Genomic DNA, 15,877 nt, shown 5'->3' with positions numbered 1-15,877 from the left:
CACCCTTTTGCTATCACTCTAGAATCTTCTGATCCGTAGTCAGACGCGTTATCCGTTGCGCCACTAGCCCTGCCAGAATGTTTGTCTATTGGTCCATGTCTTCTTTCTCCCGAAGTAGTTAATGGCAGCAGCAAACTGTTTTGTTTTCTCTACACTGCAAATCCTTGGGTAGGCTAGGTTTGGCACATCTGAAAATAATTCCAGGACGTATTTTCTGACGCACTTCTGTGCTCTACAATAGAGTCCAATCCTCGTTAGTATAGTGGACAGTATCTCCGCCTGTCACGCGGAAGACCGGGGTTCGATTCCCCGACGGGGAGGCCTCTATCATTTTTCACTGATCTTCCCATCTGCTATCTCTTCTTGGAGATTGAGAACTATCGGAAGTGAATAAAAGCCTTGTGTGGGCCACCATCTAAATCGTGCTATCTACTCTGCCAGCCTATTCTGAGATCCTCATCTCAATACAAAGAAGTTCAACCAAAAGAATATGGTCCACAAGGTTCATGAACCTTGGCAGGAGACCCACCCTTTTGCTATCACTCTAGAATATTCTGATCCGTAGTCAGACACGTTATCCATTGCGCCACTAGCCCTGCCAGAATGTTTGTCTATTGGTCCATGTCTTCTTTCTCCCGAAGCAGTTAATGGCAGCAGCAAACTGTTTTGTTTTCTCTACACTGCAAATCCTTGGGTAGGCTAGGTTTGGCACATTTGAAAATAATTCCAGGACGTATTTTGTGACGCACTTCTGTGCTCTACAATAGAGTCCAATCCTCGTTAGTATAGTGGACAGTATCTCCGCCTGTCACGAGGAAGACCGGGGTTCGATTCCCTGACGGGGAGGCCTCTATCATTTTTCACTGATCTTCCCATCTGCTATCTCTTCTTGGAGATTGAGAACTATCGAAAGTGAATAAAAGCCTTGTGTGGGCCACCATCTAAATCGTGCTATCTACTCTGCCAGCCTATTCTGAGATCCTCATCTCAATACAAAGAAGTTCAATCAAAAGAATATGGTCCACAAGGTTCATGAACCTCGGCAGGAGACCCAACCTTTTGCTATCACTCTAGAATCTTCTGATCCGTAGTCAGACGCGTTATCCGTTGCGCCACTAGCCCTGCCAGAATGTTTTTCTATTGGTCCATGTCTTCTTTCTCCCGAAGCAGTTAATGGCAGCAGCAAACTGTTTTGTTTTCTCTACACTGCAAATCCTTGGGTAGGCTAGGTTTGGCACATCTGAAAATAATTGCAGGACGTATTTTCTGACCTACTTCTGTGCTCTACAATAGAGTCCAATCCTCGTTAGTATAGTGGACAGTATCTCCGCCTGTCACGCGGAAGACCGGGGTTCGATTCCCCGACGGGGAGGGCTCTCTCATTTTTCACTGATCTTCCCATCTGCTATCTATTCTTGGAGATTGAGAACTATCGGAAGTGAATAAAAGCCTTGTGTGGGCCACCATCTAAATCTTGCTATCTACTCTGCCAGCCTATTCTGAGATCCTCATCTCAATACAAAGAAGTTCAATCAAAAGAATATGGTCCACAAGGTTCATGAACCTCGGCAGGAGACCCACCCTTTTGCTATCACTCTAGAATCTTCTGATCCGTAGTCAGACGCGTTATCCGTTGCGCCACTAGCCCTGCCAGAATGTTTGTCTATTGGTCCATGTCTTCTTTCTCCCGAAGTAGTTAATGGCAGCAGCAAACTGTTTTGTTTTCTCTACACTGCAAATCCTTGGGTAGGCTAGGTTTGGCACATCTGAAAATAATTCCAGGACGTATTTTCTGACGCACTTCTGTGCTCTACAATAGAGTCCAATCCTCGTTAGTATAGTGGACAGTATCTCCGCCTGTCACGCGGAAGACCGGGGTTCGATTCCCCGACGGGGAGGCCTCTATCATTTTTCACTGATCTTCCCATCTGCTATCTCTTCTTGGAGATTGAGAACTATCGGAAGTGAATAAAAGCCTTGTGTGGGCCACCATCTAAATCGTGCTATCTACTCTGCCAGCCTATTCTGAGATCCTCATCTCAATACAAAGAAGTTCAACCAAAAGAATATGGTCCACAAGGTTCATGAACCTTGGCAGGAGACCCACCCTTTTGCTATCACTCTAGAATATTCTGATCCGTAGTCAGACACGTTATCCATTGCGCCACTAGCCCTGCCAGAATGTTTGTCTATTGGTCCATGTCTTCTTTCTCCCGAAGCAGTTAATGGCAGCAGCAAACTGTTTTGTTTTCTCTACACTGCAAATCCTTGGGTAGGCTAGGTTTGGCACATTTGAAAATAATTCCAGGACGTATTTTGTGACGCACTTCTGTGCTCTACAATAGAGTCCAATCCTCGTTAGTATAGTGGACAGTATCTCCGCCTGTCACGAGGAAGACCGGGGTTCGATTCCCTGACGGGGAGGCCTCTATCATTTTTCACTGATCTTCCCATCTGCTATCTCTTCTTGGAGATTGAGAACTATCGAAAGTGAATAAAAGCCTTGTGTGGGCCACCATCTAAATCGTGCTATCTACTCTGCCAGCCTATTCTGAGATCCTCATCTCAATACAAAGAAGTTCAATCAAAAGAATATGGTCCACAAGGTTCATGAACCTCGGCAGGAGACCCAACCTTTTGCTATCACTCTAGAATCTTCTGATCCGTAGTCAGACGCGTTATCCGTTGCGCCACTAGCCCTGCCAGAATGTTTTTCTATTGGTCCATGTCTTCTTTCTCCCGAAGCAGTTAATGGCAGCAGCAAACTGTTTTGTTTTCTCTACACTGCAAATCCTTGGGTAGGCTAGGTTTGGCACATCTGAAAATAATTGCAGGACGTATTTTCTGACCTACTTCTGTGCTCTACAATAGAGTCCAATCCTCGTTAGTATAGTGGACAGTATCTCCGCCTGTCACGCGGAAGACCGGGGTTCGATTCCCCGACGGGGAGGGCTCTCTCATTTTTCACTGATCTTCCCATCTGCTATCTATTCTTGGAGATTGAGAACTATCGGAAGTGAATAAAAGCCTTGTGTGGGCCACCATCTAAATCTTGCTATCTACTCTGCCAGCCTATTCTGAGATCCTCATCTCAATACAAAGAAGTTCAATCAAAAGAATATGGTCCACAAGGTTCATGAACCTCGGCAGGAGACCCACCCTTTTGCTATCACTCTAGAATCTTCTGATCCGTAGTCAGACGCGTTATCCGTTGCGCCACTAGCCCTGCCAGAATGTTTGTCTATTGGTCCATGTCTTCTTTCTCCCGAAGCAGTTAATGGCAGCAGCAAACTGTTTTGTTTTCTCTACACTGCAAATCCTTGGGTAGGCTAGGTTTGGCACATCTGAAAATAATTCCAGGACGTATTTTCTGACGCACTTCTGTGCTCTACAATAGAGTCCAATCCTCGTTAGTATAGTGGACAGTATCTCCGCCTGTCACGCGGAAGACCGGGGTTCGATTCCCCGATGGGGAGGGCTCTCTCATTTTTCACTGATCTTCCCATCTGCTATCTCTTCTTGGAGATTGAGAACTATCGGAAGTGAATAAAAGCCTTGTGAGGGCCACCATCTAAATCGTGCTATCTACTCTGCCAGCCTATTCTGAGATCCTCATCTCAATACAAAGAAGTTCAATCAAAAGAATATGGTCCACAAGGTTCATGAACCTCGGCAGGAGACCCACCCTTTTGCTATCACTCTAGAATCTTCTGATCCGTAGTCAGACACGTTATCCATTGCGCCACTAGCCCTGCCAGAATGTTTGTCTATTGGTCCATGTCTTCTTTCTCCCGAAGCAGTTAATGGCAGCAGCAAACTGTTTTGTTTTCTCTACACTGCAAATCCTTGGGTAGGCTAGGTTTGGCACATCTGAAAATAATTGCAGGACGTATTTTCTGACCTACTTCTGTGCTCTACAATAGATTCCAATCCTCGTTAGTATAGTGGACAGTATCTCCGCCTGTCACGCGGAAGACCGGGGTTCGATTCCCCGACGGGGAGGGCTCTCTCATTTTTCACTGATCTTCCCATCTGCTATCTATTCTTGGAGATTGAGAACTATCGGAAGTGAATAAAAGCCTTGTGTGGGCCACCATCTAAATCTTGCTATCTACTCTGCCAGCCTATTCTGAGATCCTCATCTCAATACAAAGAAGTTCAATCAAAAGAATATGGTCCACAAGGTTCATGAACCTCGGCAGGAGACCCACCCTTTTGCTATCACTCTAGAATCTTCTGATCCGTAGTCAGACGCGTTATCCGTTGCGCCACTAGCCCTGCCAGAATGTTTGTCTATTGGTCCATGTCTTCTTTCTCCCGAAGCAGTTAATGGCAGCAGCAAACTGTTTTGTTTTCTCTACACTGCAAATCCTTGGGTAGGCTAGGTTTGGCACATCTGAAAATAATTCCAGGACGTATTTTGTGACGCACTTCTGTGCTCTACAATAGAGTCCAATCCTCGTTAGTATAGTGGACAGTATCTCTGCCTGTCACGCGGAAGACCGGGGTTCGATTCCCCGATGGGGAGGGCTCTCTCATTTTTCACTGATCTTCCCATCTGCTATCTCTTCTTGGAGATTGAGAACTATCGGAAGTGAATAAAAGCCTTGTGTGGGCCACCATCTAAATCGTGCTATCTACTCTGCCAGCCTATTCTTAGATCCTCATCTCAATACAAAGAAGTTCAACCAAAAGAATATGGTCCACAAGGTTCATGAACCTTGGCAGGAGACCCACCCTTTTGCTATCACTCAAGAATCTTCTGATCCGTAGTCAGACACGTTATCCATTGCGCCACTAGCCCTGCCAGAATGTTTGTCTATTGGTCCATGTCTTCTTTCTCCCGAAGCAGTTAATGGCAGCAGCAAACTGTTTTGTTTTCTCTACACTGCAAATCCTTGGGTAGGCTAGGTTTGGCACATCTGAAAATAATTCCAGGACGTATTTTGTGACGCACTTCTGTGCTCTACAATAGAGTCCAATCCTCGTTAGTATAGTGGACAGTATCTCTGCCTGTCACGCGGAAGACCGGGGTTCGATTCCCCGATGGGGAGGGCTCTCTCATTTTTCACTGATCTTCCCATCTGCTATCTCTTCTTGGAGATTGAGAACTATCGGAAGTGAATAAAAGCCTTGTGTGGGCCACCATCTAAATCGTGCTATCTACTCTGCCAGCCTATTCTTAGATCCTCATCTCAATACAAAGAAGTTCAACCAAAAGAATATGGTCCACAAGGTTCATGAACCTTGGCAGGAGACCCACCCTTTTGCTATCACTCAAGAATCTTCTGATCCGTAGTCAGACACGTTATCCATTGCGCCACTAGCCCTGCCAGAATGTTTGTCTATTGGTCCATGTCTTCTTTCTCCCGAAGCAGTTAATGGCAGCAGCAAACTGTTTTGTTTTCTCTACACTGCAAATCCTTGGGTAGGCTAGGTTTGGCACATCTGAAAATAATTCCAGGACGTATTTTCTGACGCACTTCTGTGCTCTACAATAGAGTCCAATCCTCGTTAGTATAGTGGACAGTATCTCCGCCTGTCACGCGGAAGACCGGGGTTCGATTCCCCGACGGGGAGGCCTCTATCATTTTTCACTGATCTTCCCATCTGCTATCTCTTCTTGGAGATTGAGAACTATCGGAAGTGAATAAAAGCCTTGTGTGGGCCACCATCTAAATCGTGCTATCTACTCTGCCAGCCTATTCTGAGATCCTCATCTCAATACAAAGAAGTTCAACCAAAAGAATATGGTCCACAAGGTTCATGAACCTTGGCAGGAGACCCACCCTTTTGCTATCACTCTAGAATCTTCTGATCCGTAGTCAGACACGTTATCCATTGCGCCACTAGCCCTGCCAGAATGTTTGTCTATTGGTCCATGTCTTCTTTCTCCCGAAGCAGTTAATGGCAGCAGCAAACTGTTTTGTTTTCTCTACACTGCAAATCCTTGGGTAGGCTAGGTTTGGCACATCTGAAAATAATTCCAGGACGTATTTTCTGACGCACTTCTGTGCTCTACAATAGAGTCCAATCCTCGTAAGTATAGTGGACAGTATCTCCGCCTGTCACGCGGAAGACCGGGGTTCGATTCCCCGACGGGGAGGCCTCTATCATTTTTCACTGATCTTCCCATCTGCTATCTCTTCTTGGAGATTGAGAACTATCGAAAGTGAATAAAAGCCTTGTGTGGGCCACCATCTAAATCGTGCTATCTACTCTGCCAGCCTATTCTGAGATCCTCATCTCAATACAAAGAAGTTCAATCAAAAGAATATGGTCCACAAGGTTCATGAACCTCGGCAGGAGACCCAACCTTTTGCTATCACTCTAGAATCTTCTGATCCGTAGTCAGACGCGTTATCCGTTGCGCCACTAGCCCTGCCAGAATGTTTTTCTATTGGTCCATGTCTTCTTTCTCCCGAAGCAGTTAATGGCAGCAGCAAACTGTTTTGTTTTCTCTACACTGCAAATCCTTGGGTAGGCTAGGTTTGGCACATCTGAAAATAATTGCAGGACGTATTTTCTGACCTACTTCTGTGCTCTACAATAGAGTCCAATCCTCGTTAGTATAGTGGACAGTATCTCCGCCTGTCACGCGGAAGACCGGGGTTCGATTCCCCGACGGGGAGGGCTCTCTCATTTTTTACTGATCTTCCCATCTGCTATCTATTCTTGGAGATTGAGAACTATCGGAAGTGAATAAAAGCCTTGTGTGGGCCACCATCTAAATCTTGCTATCTACTCTGCCAGCCTATTCTGAGATCCTCATCTCAATACAAAGAAGTTCAATCAAAAGAATATGGTCCACAAGGTTCATGAACCTCGGCAGGAGACCCACCCTTTTGCTATCACTCTAGAATCTTCTGATCCGTAGTCAGACACGTTATCCATTGCGCCACTAGCCCTGCCAGAATGTTTGTCTATTGGTCCATGTCTTCTTTCTCCCGAAGCAGTTAATGGCAGCAGCAAACTGTTTTGTTTTCTCTACACTGCAAATCCTTGGGTAGGCTAGGTTTGGCACATCTGAAAATAATTGCAGGACGTATTTTCTGACCTACTTCTGTGCTCTACAATAGATTCCAATCCTCGTTAGTATAGTGGACAGTATCTCCGCCTGTCACGCGGAAGACCGGGGTTCGATTCCCCGACGGGGAGGGCTCTCTCATTTTTCACTGATCTTCCCATCTGCTATCTATTCTTGGAGATTGAGAACTATCGGAAGTGAATAAAAGCCTTGTGTGGGCCACCATCTAAATCTTGCTATCTACTCTGCCAGCCTATTCTGAGATCCTCATCTCAATACAAAGAAGTTCAATCAAAAGAATATGGTCCACAAGGTTCATGAACCTCGGCAGGAGACCCACCCTTTTGCTATCACTCTAGAATCTTCTGATCCGTAGTCAGACGCGTTATCCGTTGCGCCACTAGCCCTGCCAGAATGTTTGTCTATTGGTCCATGTCTTCTTTCTCCCGAAGCAGTTAATGGCAGCAGCAAACTGTTTTGTTTTCTCTACACTGCAAATCCTTGGGTAGGCTAGGTTTGGCACATCTGAAAATAATTCCAGGACGTATTTTGTGACGCACTTCTGTGCTCTACAATAGAGTCCAATCCTCGTTAGTATAGTGGACAGTATCTCTGCCTGTCACGCGGAAGACCGGGGTTCGATTCCCCGATGGGGAGGGCTCTCTCATTTTTCACTGATCTTCCCATCTGCTATCTCTTCTTGGAGATTGAGAACTATCGGAAGTGAATAAAAGCCTTGTGTGGGCCACCATCTAAATCGTGCTATCTACTCTGCCAGCCTATTCTTAGATCCTCATCTCAATACAAAGAAGTTCAACCAAAAGAATATGGTCCACAAGGTTCATGAACCTTGGCAGGAGACCCACCCTTTTGCTATCACTCAAGAATCTTCTGATCCGTAGTCAGACACGTTATCCATTGCGCCACTAGCCCTGCCAGAATGTTTGTCTATTGGTCCATGTCTTCTTTCTCCCGAAGCAGTTAATGGCAGCAGCAAACTGTTTTGTTTTCTCTACACTGCAAATCCTTGGGTAGGCTAGGTTTGGCACATCTGAAAATAATTCCAGGACGTATTTTCTGACGCACTTCTGTGCTCTACAATAGAGTCCAATCCTCGTTAGTATAGTGGACAGTATCTCCGCCTGTCACGCGGAAGACCGGGGTTCGATTCCCCGACGGGGAGGCCTCTATCATTTTTCACTGATCTTCCCATCTGCTATCTCTTCTTGGAGATTGAGAACTATCGGAAGTGAATAAAAGCCTTGTGTGGGCCACCATCTAAATCGTGCTATCTACTCTGCCAGCCTATTCTGAGATCCTCATCTCAATACAAAGAAGTTCAACCAAAAGAATATGGTCCACAAGGTTCATGAACCTTGGCAGGAGACCCACCCTTTTGCTATCACTCTAGAATCTTCTGATCCGTAGTCAGACACGTTATCCATTGCGCCACTAGCCCTGCCAGAATGTTTGTCTATTGGTCCATGTCTTCTTTCTCCCGAAGCAGTTAATGGCAGCAGCAAACTGTTTTGTTTTCTCTACACTGCAAATCCTTGGGTAGGCTAGGTTTGGCACATCTGAAAATAATTCCAGGACGTATTTTGTGACGCACTTCTGTGCTCTACAATAGAGTCCAATCCTCGTAAGTATAGTGGACAGTATCTCCGCCTGTCACGCGGAAGACCGGGGTTCGATTCCCCGACGGGGAGGCCTCTATCATTTTTCACTGATCTTCCCATCTGCTATCTCTTCTTGGAGATTGAGAACTATCGAAAGTGAATAAAAGCCTTGTGTGGGCCACCATCTAAATCGTGCTATCTACTCTGCCAGCCTATTCTGAGATCCTCATCTCAATACAAAGAAGTTCAATCAAAAGAATATGGTCCACAAGGTTCATGAACCTCGGCAGGAGACCCAACCTTTTGCTATCACTCTAGAATCTTCTGATCCGTAGTCAGACGCGTTATCCGTTGCGCCACTAGCCCTGCCAGAATGTTTTTCTATTGGTCCATGTCTTCTTTCTCCCGAAGCAGTTAATGGCAGCAGCAAACTGTTTTGTTTTCTCTACACTGCAAATCCTTGGGTAGGCTAGGTTTGGCACATCTGAAAATAATTGCAGGACGTATTTTCTGACCTACTTCTGTGCTCTACAATAGAGTCCAATCCTCGTTAGTATAGTGGACAGTATCTCCGCCTGTCACGCGGAAGACCGGGGTTCGATTCCCCGACGGGGAGGGCTCTCTCATTTTTTACTGATCTTCCCATCTGCTATCTATTCTTGGAGATTGAGAACTATCGGAAGTGAATAAAAGCCTTGTGTGGGCCACCATCTAAATCTTGCTATCTACTCTGCCAGCCTATTCTGAGATCCTCATCTCAATACAAAGAAGTTCAATCAAAAGAATATGGTCCACAAGGTTCATGAACCTCGGCAGGAGACCCACCCTTTTGCTATCACTCTAGAATCTTCTGATCCGTAGTCAGACGCGTTATCCGTTGCGCCACTAGCCCTGCCAGAATGTTTGTCTATTGGTCCATGTCTTCTTTCTCCCGAAGCAGTTAATGGCAGCAGCAAACTGTTTTGTTTTCTCTACACTGCAAATCCTTGGGTAGGCTAGGTTTGGCACATCTGAAAATAATTCCAGGACGTATTTTGTGACGCACTTCTGTGCTCTACAATAGAGTCCAATCCTCGTTAGTATAGTGGACAGTATCTCCGCCTGTCACGCGGAAGACCGGGCTTCGATTCCCCGACGGGGAGGCCTCTATCATTTTTCACTGATCTTCCCATCTGCTATCTCTTCTTGGAGATTGAGAACTATCAGAAGTGAATAAAAGCCTTGTGTGGGCCACCATCTAAATCGTGCTATCTACTCTGCCAGCCTATTCTGAGATCCTCATCTCAATACAAAGAAGTTCAATCAAAAGAATATGGTCCACAAGGTTCATGAACCTCGGCAGGAGACCCAACCTTTTGCTATCACTCTAGAATCTTCTGATCCGTAGTCAGACGCGTTATCCGTTGCGCCACTAGCCCTGCCAGAATGTTTTTCTATTGGTCCATGTCTTCTTTCTCCCGAAGCAGTTAATGGCAGCAGCAAACTGTTTTGTTTTCTCTACACTGCAAATCCTTGGGTAGGCTAGGTTTGGCACATCTGAAAATAATTCCAGGACGTATTTTCTGACGCACTTCTGTGCTCTACAATAGAGTCCAATCCTCGTTAGTATAGTGGACAGTATCTCCGCCTGTCACGCGGAAGACCGGGGTTCGATTCCCCGACGGGGAGGCCTCTCTCATTTTTCACTGATCTTCCCATCTGCTATCTCTTCTTGGAGATTGAGAACTATCGGAAGTGAATAAAAGCCTTGTGTGGGCCACCATCTAAATCGTGCTATCTACTCTGCCAGCCTATTCTGAGATCCTCATCTCAATACAAAGAAGTTCAACCAAAAGAATATGGTCCACAAGGTTCATGAACCTTGGCAGGAGACCCAGCCTTTTGCTATCACTCTAGAATCTTCTGATCCGTAGTCAGACATGTTATCCATTGCGCCACTAGCCCTGCCAGAATGTTTGTCTATTGGTCCATGTCTTCTTTCTCCCGAAGCAGTTAATGGCAGCAGCAAACTGTTTTGTTTTCTCTACACTGCAAATCCTTGGGTAGGCTAGGTTTGGCACATCTGAAAATAATTCCAGGACGTATTTTGTGACGCACTTCTGTGCTCTACAATAGAGTCCAATCCTCGTAAGTATAGTGGACAGTATCTCCGCCTGTCACGCGGAAGACCGGGGTTCGATTCCCCGACGGGGAGGCCTCTATCATTTTTCACTGATCTTCCCATCTGCTATCTCTTCTTGGAGATTGAGAACTATCGAAAGTGAATAAAAGCCTTGTGTGGGCCACCATCTAAATCGTGCTATCTACTCTGCCAGCCTATTCTGAGATCCTCATCTCAATACAAAGAAGTTCAATCAAAAGAATATGGTCCACAAGGTTCATGAACCTCGGCAGGAGACCCAACCTTTTGCTATCACTCTAGAATCTTCTGATCCGTAGTCAGACGCGTTATCCGTTGCGCCACTAGCCCTGCCAGAATGTTTTTCTATTGGTCCATGTCTTCTTTCTCCCGAAGCAGTTAATGGCAGCAGCAAACTGTTTTGTTTTCTCTACACTGCAAATCCTTGGGTAGGCTAGGTTTGGCACATCTGAAAATAATTGCAGGACGTATTTTCTGACCTACTTCTGTGCTCTACAATAGAGTCCAATCCTCGTTAGTATAGTGGACAGTATCTCCGCCTGTCACGCGGAAGACCGGGGTTCGATTCCCCGACGGGGAGGGCTCTCTCATTTTTTACTGATCTTCCCATCTGCTATCTATTCTTGGAGATTGAGAACTATCGGAAGTGAATAAAAGCCTTGTGTGGGCCACCATCTAAATCTTGCTATCTACTCTGCCAGCCTATTCTGAGATCCTCATCTCAATACAAAGAAGTTCAATCAAAAGAATATGGTCCACAAGGTTCATGAACCTCGGCAGGAGACCCACCCTTTTGCTATCACTCTAGAATCTTCTGATCCGTAGTCAGACGCGTTATCCGTTGCGCCACTAGCCCTGCCAGAATGTTTGTCTATTGGTCCATGTCTTCTTTCTCCCGAAGCAGTTAATGGCAGCAGCAAACTGTTTTGTTTTCTCTACACTGCAAATCCTTGGGTAGGCTAGGTTTGGCACATCTGAAAATAATTCCAGGACGTATTTTGTGACGCACTTCTGTGCTCTACAATAGAGTCCAATCCTCGTTAGTATAGTGGACAGTATCTCTGCCTGTCACGCGGAAGACCGGGGTTCGATTCCCCGATGGGGAGGGCTCTCTCATTTTTCACTGATCTTCCCATCTGCTATCTCTTCTTGGAGATTGAGAACTATCGGAAGTGAATAAAAGCCTTGTGTGGGCCACCATCTAAATCGTGCTATCTACTCTGCCAGCCTATTCTTAGATCCTCATCTCAATACAAAGAAGTTCAACCAAAAGAATATGGTCCACAAGGTTCATGAACCTTGGCAGGAGACCCACCCTTTTGCTATCACTCAAGAATCTTCTGATCCGTAGTCAGACACGTTATCCATTGCGCCACTAGCCCTGCCAGAATGTTTGTCTATTGGTCCATGTCTTCTTTCTCCCGAAGCAGTTAATGGCAGCAGCAAACTGTTTTGTTTTCTCTACACTGCAAATCCTTGGGTAGGCTAGGTTTGGCACATCTGAAAATAATTCCAGGACGTATTTTCTGACGCACTTCTGTGCTCTACAATAGAGTCCAATCCTCGTTAGTATAGTGGACAGTATCTCCGCCTGTCACGCGGAAGACCGGGGTTCGATTCCCCGACGGGGAGGCCTCTATCATTTTTCACTGATCTTCCCATCTGCTATCTCTTCTTGGAGATTGAGAACTATCGGAAGTGAATAAAAGCCTTGTGTGGGCCACCATCTAAATCGTGCTATCTACTCTGCCAGCCTATTCTGAGATCCTCATCTCAATACAAAGAAGTTCAACCAAAAGAATATGGTCCACAAGGTTCATGAACCTTGGCAGGAGACCCACCCTTTTGCTATCACTCTAGAATCTTCTGATCCGTAGTCAGACACGTTATCCATTGCGCCACTAGCCCTGCCAGAATGTTTGTCTATTGGTCCATGTCTTCTTTCTCCCGAAGCAGTTAATGGCAGCAGCAAACTGTTTTGTTTTCTCTACACTGCAAATCCTTGGGTAGGCTAGGTTTGGCACATCTGAAAATAATTCCAGGACGTATTTTGTGACGCACTTCTGTGCTCTACAATAGAGTCCAATCCTCGTAAGTATAGTGGACAGTATCTCCGCCTGTCACGCGGAAGACCGGGGTTCGATTCCCCGACGGGGAGGCCTCTATCATTTTTCACTGATCTTCCCATCTGCTATCTCTTCTTGGAGATTGAGAACTATCGAAAGTGAATAAAAGCCTTGTGTGGGCCACCATCTAAATCGTGCTATCTACTCTGCCAGCCTATTCTGAGATCCTCATCTCAATACAAAGAAGTTCAATCAAAAGAATATGGTCCACAAGGTTCATGAACCTCGGCAGGAGACCCAACCTTTTGCTATCACTCTAGAATCTTCTGATCCGTAGTCAGACGCGTTATCCGTTGCGCCACTAGCCCTGCCAGAATGTTTTTCTATTGGTCCATGTCTTCTTTCTCCCGAAGCAGTTAATGGCAGCAGCAAACTGTTTTGTTTTCTCTACACTGCAAATCCTTGGGTAGGCTAGGTTTGGCACATCTGAAAATAATTGCAGGACGTATTTTCTGACCTACTTCTGTGCTCTACAATAGAGTCCAATCCTCGTTAGTATAGTGGACAGTATCTCCGCCTGTCACGCGGAAGACCGGGGTTCGATTCCCCGACGGGGAGGGCTCTCTCATTTTTTACTGATCTTCCCATCTGCTATCTATTCTTGGAGATTGAGAACTATCGGAAGTGAATAAAAGCCTTGTGTGGGCCACCATCTAAATCTTGCTATCTACTCTGCCAGCCTATTCTGAGATCCTCATCTCAATACAAAGAAGTTCAATCAAAAGAATATGGTCCACAAGGTTCATGAACCTCGGCAGGAGACCCACCCTTTTGCTATCACTCTAGAATCTTCTGATCCGTAGTCAGACGCGTTATCCGTTGCGCCACTAGCCCTGCCAGAATGTTTGTCTATTGGTCCATGTCTTCTTTCTCCCGAAGCAGTTAATGGCAGCAGCAAACTGTTTTGTTTTCTCTACACTGCAAATCCTTGGGTAGGCTAGGTTTGGCACATCTGAAAATAATTCCAGGACGTATTTTGTGACGCACTTCTGTGCTCTACAATAGAGTCCAATCCTCGTTAGTATAGTGGACAGTATCTCCGCCTGTCACGCGGAAGACCGGGCTTCGATTCCCCGACGGGGAGGCCTCTATCATTTTTCACTGATCTTCCCATCTGCTATCTCTTCTTGGAGATTGAGAACTATCAGAAGTGAATAAAAGCCTTGTGTGGGCCACCATCTAAATCGTGCTATCTACTCTGCCAGCCTATTCTGAGATCCTCATCTCAATACAAAGAAGTTCAATCAAAAGAATATGGTCCACAAGGTTCATGAACCTCGGCAGGAGACCCAACCTTTTGCTATCACTCTAGAATCTTCTGATCCGTAGTCAGACGCGTTATCCGTTGCGCCACTAGCCCTGCCAGAATGTTTTTCTATTGGTCCATGTCTTCTTTCTCCCGAAGCAGTTAATGGCAGCAGCAAACTGTTTTGTTTTCTCTACACTGCAAATCCTTGGGTAGGCTAGGTTTGGCACATCTGAAAATAATTCCAGGACGTATTTTCTGACGCACTTCTGTGCTCTACAATAGAGTCCAATCCTCGTTAGTATAGTGGACAGTATCTCCGCCTGTCACGCGGAAGACCGGGGTTCGATTCCCCGACGGGGAGGCCTCTCTCATTTTTCACTGATCTTCCCATCTGCTATCTCTTCTTGGAGATTGAGAACTATCGGAAGTGAATAAAAGCCTTGTGTGGGCCACCATCTAAATCGTGCTATCTACTCTGCCAGCCTATTCTGAGATCCTCATCTCAATACAAAGAAGTTCAACCAAAAGAATATGGTCCACAAGGTTCATGAACCTTGGCAGGAGACCCAGCCTTTTGCTATCACTCTAGAATCTTCTGATCCGTAGTCAGACATGTTATCCATTGCGCCACTAGCCCTGCCAGAATGTTTGTCTATTGGTCCATGTCTTCTTTCTCCCGAAGCAGTTAATGGCAGCAGCAAACTGTTTTGTTTTCTCTACACTGCAAATCCTTGGGTAGGCTAGGTTTGGCACATCTGAAAATAATTCCAGGACGTATTTTGTGACGCACTTCTGTGCTCTACAATAGAGTCCAATCCTCGTAAGTATAGTGGACAGTATCTCCGCCTGTCACGCGGAAGACCGGGGTTCGATTCCCCGACGGGGAGGCCTCTATCATTTTTCACTGATCTTCCCATCTGCTATCTCTTCTTGGAGATTGAGAACTATCGAAAGTGAATAAAAGCCTTGTGTGGGCCACCATCTAAATCGTGCTATCTACTCTGCCAGCCTATTCTGAGATCCTCATCTCAATACAAAGAAGTTCAATCAAAAGAATATGGTCCACAAGGTTCATGAACCTCGGCAGGAGACCCAACCTTTTGCTATCACTCTAGAATCTTCTGATCCGTAGTCAGACGCGTTATCCGTTGCGCCACTAGCCCTGCCAGAATGTTTTTCTATTGGTCCATGTCTTCTTTCTCCCGAAGCAGTTAATGGCAGCAGCAAACTGTTTTGTTTTCTCTACACTGCAAATCCTTGGGTAGGCTAGGTTTGGCACATCTGAAAATAATTGCAGGACGTATTTTCTGACCTACTTCTGTGCTCTACAATAGAGTCCAATCCTCGTTAGTATAGTGGACAGTATCTCCGCCTGTCACGCGGAAGACCGGGGTTCGATTCCCCGACGGGGAGGGCTCTCTCATTTTTTACTGATCTTCCCATCTGCTATCTATTCTTGGAGATTGAGAACTATCGGAAGTGAATAAAAGCCTTGTGTGGGCCACCATCTAAATCTTGCTATCTACTCTGCCAGCCTATTCTGAGATCCTCATCTCAATACAAAGAAGTTCAATCAAAAGAATATGGTCCACAAGGTTCATGAACCTCGGCAGGAGACCCACCCTTTTGCTATCACTCTAGAATCTTCTGATCCGTAGTCAGACGCGTTATCCGTTGCGCCACTAGCCCTGCCAGAATGTTTGTCTATTGGTCCAT

General features: G+C 45.8%; 16 non-coding genes across 16 annotated transcripts; all 16 read left to right on the top strand.

The window, feature by feature from the left end:
• The first annotated feature begins 248 nt into the window (after positions 1-248).
• On the top strand, positions 249-320 carry trnad-guc (transfer RNA aspartic acid (anticodon GUC)). Its single transcript has one exon. It is a non-coding gene; the product is annotated as a tRNA-Asp (tRNA).
• A 980-nt stretch (positions 321-1,300) lies between these two features.
• Positions 1,301-1,372, top strand: trnad-guc (transfer RNA aspartic acid (anticodon GUC)). Its single transcript has one exon. It is a non-coding gene; the product is annotated as a tRNA-Asp (tRNA).
• Positions 1,373-1,826: 454 nt separating this feature from the next.
• On the top strand, positions 1,827-1,898 carry trnad-guc (transfer RNA aspartic acid (anticodon GUC)). Its single transcript has one exon. It is a non-coding gene; the product is annotated as a tRNA-Asp (tRNA).
• A 980-nt stretch (positions 1,899-2,878) lies between these two features.
• Positions 2,879-2,950, top strand: trnad-guc (transfer RNA aspartic acid (anticodon GUC)). The gene has a single exon. It is a non-coding gene; the product is annotated as a tRNA-Asp (tRNA).
• Positions 2,951-3,930: 980 nt separating this feature from the next.
• On the top strand, positions 3,931-4,002 carry trnad-guc (transfer RNA aspartic acid (anticodon GUC)). The gene has a single exon. It is a non-coding gene; the product is annotated as a tRNA-Asp (tRNA).
• A 1,506-nt stretch (positions 4,003-5,508) lies between these two features.
• Positions 5,509-5,580, top strand: trnad-guc (transfer RNA aspartic acid (anticodon GUC)). Its single transcript has one exon. It is a non-coding gene; the product is annotated as a tRNA-Asp (tRNA).
• A 980-nt stretch (positions 5,581-6,560) lies between these two features.
• On the top strand, positions 6,561-6,632 carry trnad-guc (transfer RNA aspartic acid (anticodon GUC)). Its single transcript has one exon. It is a non-coding gene; the product is annotated as a tRNA-Asp (tRNA).
• Positions 6,633-7,086: 454 nt separating this feature from the next.
• On the top strand, positions 7,087-7,158 carry trnad-guc (transfer RNA aspartic acid (anticodon GUC)). The gene has a single exon. It is a non-coding gene; the product is annotated as a tRNA-Asp (tRNA).
• Positions 7,159-8,138: 980 nt separating this feature from the next.
• Positions 8,139-8,210, top strand: trnad-guc (transfer RNA aspartic acid (anticodon GUC)). Its single transcript has one exon. It is a non-coding gene; the product is annotated as a tRNA-Asp (tRNA).
• Positions 8,211-9,190: 980 nt separating this feature from the next.
• On the top strand, positions 9,191-9,262 carry trnad-guc (transfer RNA aspartic acid (anticodon GUC)). The gene has a single exon. It is a non-coding gene; the product is annotated as a tRNA-Asp (tRNA).
• Positions 9,263-10,242: 980 nt separating this feature from the next.
• trnad-guc (transfer RNA aspartic acid (anticodon GUC)) lies at positions 10,243-10,314 on the top strand. The gene has a single exon. It is a non-coding gene; the product is annotated as a tRNA-Asp (tRNA).
• Positions 10,315-11,294: 980 nt separating this feature from the next.
• On the top strand, positions 11,295-11,366 carry trnad-guc (transfer RNA aspartic acid (anticodon GUC)). The gene has a single exon. It is a non-coding gene; the product is annotated as a tRNA-Asp (tRNA).
• A 980-nt stretch (positions 11,367-12,346) lies between these two features.
• trnad-guc (transfer RNA aspartic acid (anticodon GUC)) lies at positions 12,347-12,418 on the top strand. Its single transcript has one exon. It is a non-coding gene; the product is annotated as a tRNA-Asp (tRNA).
• A 980-nt stretch (positions 12,419-13,398) lies between these two features.
• Positions 13,399-13,470, top strand: trnad-guc (transfer RNA aspartic acid (anticodon GUC)). The gene has a single exon. It is a non-coding gene; the product is annotated as a tRNA-Asp (tRNA).
• A 980-nt stretch (positions 13,471-14,450) lies between these two features.
• trnad-guc (transfer RNA aspartic acid (anticodon GUC)) lies at positions 14,451-14,522 on the top strand. The gene has a single exon. It is a non-coding gene; the product is annotated as a tRNA-Asp (tRNA).
• Positions 14,523-15,502: 980 nt separating this feature from the next.
• On the top strand, positions 15,503-15,574 carry trnad-guc (transfer RNA aspartic acid (anticodon GUC)). Its single transcript has one exon. It is a non-coding gene; the product is annotated as a tRNA-Asp (tRNA).
• Positions 15,575-15,877: the final 303 nt, after the last annotated feature.

This window comes from Callionymus lyra, chromosome 2 (assembly GCF_982586985.1).
Source record: "Callionymus lyra chromosome 2, fCalLyr1.hap1.1, whole genome shotgun sequence".
NCBI lineage: Eukaryota > Metazoa > Chordata > Actinopteri > Syngnathiformes > Callionymidae > Callionymus > Callionymus lyra.
The sequence above is the reverse complement of the archived record's forward strand: the minus strand, read 5'-3'. Positions and strand labels throughout refer to the sequence as shown.